Source organism: Lathyrus oleraceus, chromosome 2 (genome assembly GCF_024323335.1).
Source record: "Lathyrus oleraceus cultivar Zhongwan6 chromosome 2, CAAS_Psat_ZW6_1.0, whole genome shotgun sequence".
Lineage (NCBI taxonomy): Eukaryota > Viridiplantae > Streptophyta > Magnoliopsida > Fabales > Fabaceae > Lathyrus > Lathyrus oleraceus.
Window position 1 is genome coordinate 195,061,900 of NC_066580.1, and position 6,000 is coordinate 195,067,899.

Consider the following 6,000-nt stretch of genomic DNA (forward strand, 5'->3'; position numbering starts at 1 on the left):
GCATATTTGATAGATGAGAGTTTTGGGAACCATTATCATGCTTGCTTTCATCTTCTCTTGGTCATGTCATTGCATAGATGATCTCTTAGAAGCTTTGAACCTTGTGATTCCTCAAGCTACAAACAAAAGATGTTAGTGACATACTTTTGTGCTTTTGGTTAGTAAACAAAAATGAGAAAAGCAATAATATACAATTCAAGCATGATTGGTGATCTCAAACCACTCTTAAGAAGTCCCACCCAAAGGCAAAGGGGACCAAGATGCTTATGATCCTTGAGGCTATGCAAATGCAATGTTATGATACCATGAGGGATCTTAGGGCCAAAATTGGGGTCTTACAATTACGAACCGGGAAATCAGAAGGATAATAGGAGAATAATCAATTACAGGAAAGGAATCGCAATAATAGAAAGGGAGAAGGGAATCGAAAGAGAACAACTAGCTTCAAATATAGCTCGATACCTTCACTCTCTGATTCGTCATCATCACGAACTCATCGGTAACTTGAAGGATGCTTCATTGCTAATCATCATTGATCATCGCAACCTCCTCATCATCGACGGTGCGGATTGAAGAGTGAGCGGCCACGGAAGAGCGCGACAGTTGAATAACGACAAACGCGTCACATTAGCCACCACATCGGAATTATTAGGAAGCTATTCCTTCATTCAATTGTTCTTCCGTTTCGTAGGCGAAAATAGGTTTCGAATTCGATTTTTGGCTTCGACTTCATTTGTACTTTGAATCGGACATGAGTCGTTCGAAGTCTTGCAGATGTTAAGTTGAATTATCCATCGATTCACTATCAATCGCGTCGAATTTGGAGAGGTTTCGGTGATGCTCGCACAAGTCGGTGTCGTTGCCATTTGGTAGAGAAGCTTCCCAGTGTTGTTCTCACGGCATCAAGGTATGATTCTTGGTAAACCTGAGACTTGGGACCTTATTGCATATGCTTTGGTCTTTTGGCCAAAATTTGTTGTTGCTGATTATTACCATACTCCCCCTAAGTCCGCACCCCCTGTGTTTGGGCCAATTCCAATGGTCTAGGGCCCATTTTTCTTTTTTTTTGTGGAGTCTTTTTTGTTTTGATAATTGTTAGAATATTAGGATTAACTTTAGATAAATTTAGGATTAGATTGTTAATCAATTTGTGAATATTGCTTAGTTGAATATTTTGAATGGTTTAGTTGAATATTTTAGAATAATAGTCTTGATTGTTAATTTTAGATTTAATTTTGATAATTGATTTAGAATGTCACTTTAATAATCGTTTTAATCTTAGAATTAATTTTGATTAATTTCTAAAAATACTTTGTTGATATTCTAGAATTTAATTGTGATAGTATTTTAGATGTTGATTTTTGATACTATTTTAGAGATTGTTTTAATTGCTTAGAATTTCATTTTGATAATTGTTTTATTGAATATTATTCTAGTTTAATCTAACACCTAACATTTAACACCTAACTTCTAATTCTTTAAATTTTTGCTTCTAACCTTTAATTTTCACATTCTAACTTTTAATTTCCACTTCTAACATTTAATTTTTTTCGTTTACTTTGCTTTATGCTATATCATTGTACATTCTCACTTCACCTTAAAATGACAAAGACATAAAAAATGCAAAAAAACAAGATAATTCCTTAGCATGTAATGGGCATTAGACAATGGACTTAGAGGCTCATTAGGACCCTGTGCAAAAGGCCTTAGACAATCATTCAACCCAAACATGGAAAGGAGCATTCAAGATTCAAGACAAATTGTAATCTTTTATGTGCTTTCTAGTTTAGGACACAGTTGAACACACAAGGCTTTCTGTTAGGTTACCTGACAATGAGACCTTTTATTTTCTGCACTCCCCTGTACTTTACATGTACCCCCTCCCTTTTCCGATGTACGCATTTACTTGCTTTCTTTTATTGCTTGTTAGCTACTCCTTAGGCATTAGGTACGCCCATCATTTTGCAATAAATAATCAAACCCTTGATCCAACATCAAGCGGTCTCTTTTTCAAGTCAAATTCGATAAGCAAACCCTTGATCCAACGTCAAGCGGTCATTTTCCAAATCAAACTCAAAAACATAATAAATGGTGATTATGATCATACGTCACGAGCCTTAAGCGATAAAGAAGGGATGAGACTGGAGCTTTCATACACTCATTCTGAATGCTTCGAACACAAGACGTTTGGCTTGACCGTTTGAGGTATTCACCTTTATCCATCGTCTTTAGTGCAATCAGAAATCAATAACACTTTCTCAAAAAACATAAAAACAATTCAACACATTCAAACCTTTTATTTGAGCCTTAGGGAGACACCGTCGAAAATACTTCTGCAAGGTAATAAAATCAACAAAACAAACCAAACAAATTTTAAACCACGAACTACGAAGGCTCTGATTTCTCACTTCAACAAGTGGGCATACGTAGGCACGAGGATCCATTCCTTGACGAGCACACTAATTTAAAATCTACCTTCACTCCGCAAACCTTTGGCAAGCAAGCATTCGATAAACAATACACACGTAAGCGCAAACATCCTAGATGGTTCCCATGGAGTACCATGGATGTGAGGGGTGCTAATACCTTCCCCTTGCATAACCGACTTCCGAACCTGTTCGTGGTTGCGATGACCATACTTTGGGGTTTTCTCGATATTTTCCCATTCCTTTGGAATAAATAAAAACCGATGACGACTCTGTATTTTTCGCGTAGCAGCAGCTGACGACTTTGCTGAGGACACCTCCCTAAGCAAGTCAAACCTAATCTAGGTTGCTTCTTCGCACGTGTGTGAGTGCTTATCCTTTTGATTGTTTGCCTTATTTATTGCCTTTTGCTTTAAATTTTGCAATCTATTATGCGGTTCCACGATTCAATGGTAGTGATGGATGCAACTTTGATTGCAAGTAACCTTGTGGGAAAGACTCTCTACCCGAGTCTAGAGTGCAAACCTGAGATAGGAGAGGTTGAGTAGTATGGGCCACCGAGAAGCTTTTCTCGTAAGGGTCGATACGAGAACCTCACTTAGAGTAGATTCTTTTGGATACGTTGACGACCGTCAAGCTTTTGGCGTAAGCGATGAATGTCTTCATTAGGATCCATGACTCTAAGGACCTTTGTAGAACATTAAACCTATGGCCCATTAAGGTTGATGGTCGCGTAGTACGGGTCCCCAAGAAGCTTTTCTCGTGTGGGTCGGTACGAAGATCTCACTCAAAGTAGATCTTCTTGATGGAGTTGACGACCGGAAAGCTTTTGCCATAAGCGGCAAATAGTCAAGGAGGTTCGTGACTTTGAGACCCTTGTCTAGAACCTGGTGTCGATGGTCGCGTAGTACGGGTCCCCGAGAAGCTTTTCTCGTGTGGGTCGGTACGAAGATCTCACTCAAAGTAGATCTTCTTGATGGAGTTGACGATCGACAAGCTTTTTCCGTAAGCGGCAAACAGTCAAGGAGGTCAGTGACTTTGAGACCCTTGTCTAGAACCTGATGTCGATGGTCGCGTAGTGCGGGCCCCCGAGAAGCTTTTCTCGTGTGGGTCGGTACGAAGATCTCACCCAAAAGAGGCTCATTTGAGGGAGTTGACGATCGGTAAGCTTTTGCCGTAAGCAGCAAACAACCAAATGAATCGATGACTCTGGGGTCCCTATCTAACCCTAGACTACGACCGATGAGATCCCCATTGTGAGCAAGCAATTAGAGTTATTCTCCATCCGTATCTCGAACCCGTGATACCATGCCAACTTGTGTGTTCGACTCATGAGAACCATGCTTGTGTATCATTCATTCGCTCAGTCATGCATTCATGCATCATAAAAAAAAATTCAAATACAATATTCATGCATCATTCTGCATATCATCAAACAAAAGCCAGAAAACTTACCATTCTACCCTTCTATCCAGAATCATCCACAGTCAAGCTGACTTCCCGACATTCATACTACACGCGCAATAATCAGAAATTGCTCATGGATCAGTTGGAGTAGAATCAAGCTGCTATGAGGGAGGATATGACCACTGTGAAGGCTCAGATGGGTCAACTTGTCGAAGCCCTATAAGCTCTGACTAGGGGACAAGAGGAAATGCGTCAGGCTAATCTGAGAGCCTCTACTGCCAACCCTGCTGTTGTGACTATACCGGTGAATCCACCAGGAGAAGCTGGTACGCCTGCTGTAGCTCAGCTACCTCCCAAAAGAGGTATGATGTATCAAAATGCTAATCAGACGTTCAATATCCCCGCCAATGGGAGATTCCAACCTGATATTGACGAACAACAAGACGTTTTCTTCACTACAAAGGCTGACTCAGTTTATGAAGCTTTTGGTCCTTCTCCTGCTGACATCGAAAGGAGATTTCAAATGATGGAGGAGAGATTCAAGGCGATGCAAGGTCCTGATACCTTTGGGTTGGATGCTGCTGACATGTGCCTAGTGCCAGACGTGAAAATTCCTCCCAAGTTCAAAGTCTCGAGCTTTGAAAAGTATCAAGGGGTCACTTGTCCAAATACCCACATCCGAGCTTTCTGCAGAAAGATGGCCGCTCATTCTAGTGACGAGAAACTCTTAATGCACTTTTTCTAGGACAGTCTTAGTGGAGCTTCTCTGGAATGGTATATGCATCTCGAGAACACGCATATACAAACTAGGAGGGAACTTGCTGAAGCCTTCTTGAAGCATTATCAGTATAACTGAGACATGGCTCCTAATCAGACTCAACTCCAAAGCCTTTCTCAGAAGCCGGATGAATTGTTCAAAGAGTACGCTCAATGATGGAGAGACCTGGCTGCCAGGGTTCAACCCTCTCTTCTTGAAAGAGAGCTGATAAACATGTTCATGGATACCCTTCAAGGGCCGTATTTCGAAAAAATGATTGGAGTACCACCTCGGGATTCTCAGACTTGGTCATTGTCAGTGAGCGAATTGAGAATGACTTGAAGATCGGAAAGATACAAGACACAACAGCTGCGGCTAGTGGAGCAAAGAAGCCTCATTCCAGATTCTCAAAGAAGAAGGAAGGAGAGACGAATGCTATCGCTCAAGGGGGAGATGGAGGTTACCAAATGCCATATTATCCAGTGGCAGCAGTAACACCTAACCTGTATCCGCAGCCAGCGTATGTCATTCCAACTGGTCCTCCAGCGATGCAATATCAGCAACCTTATGCTCATCAGCAACCTGTTGCTCCGCAACAACAGAACTACTATCAGCAGGGTAGACAAGGACCAAGGAGGCCTCCTAGAAGGTTTGATCCAATTCCCATGCCGTATGGACTCCTGCTAGCTCACTTGCTCAAGGATTCGCAGGTCCAACTGAGAGAAGCTAAGGCTCCTCCTGTACCTCTCCCTCCCGGGTATGACATGAACGTCAACTGCGAGTATCACTCTGGGACGCGGGGGCACTCGATCGAGAATTGCAATGTCTTCAAGCACAAAGTACAAGACTTGATTGACTCAAAAGCAATATCGTTAAAGCCAGTTGTTCCGAACAACCCCGTGCAGGCAAGTACATCTGCAGTGTCGTAGTCAGAGCAACAGTAGATCTGAAAGATTTGTATCTGTGGAACTGTCTCGTCAGCTTCCTCCAGAACCAAGACCCCAAGCAATGGGAGAATAAAGCGGATCAGTCCAACAATCTTTGGTTCAATCATTCATGTGTGATTTTCTTGATTGTCATTTGTAATGTTCATTTGTAATAAACTCGTTTGTTTTTTTAATAATAATGACATTGAAATGAATATGCATATTTTGAATAAATCCATTTGTGTCCACTCATACTTTATCTTATCAATATTCAATTGTTGGTTTTTGGAGGAGGATGATGTAATTAAAAACACGAAACAAATTCACTGCTCGTGCGCTTTTGAATAAAACCGTGCTGATTATGTAAGGCATTGTTTCAAATCCCCAAACACCGGAGATATAAGGAAGATAGTCCCTAGTCAACCCCTTAGAGCCAAGTGTAGCACCTCAAATTTGCACCTACCATTTTGTACATACATTTTCA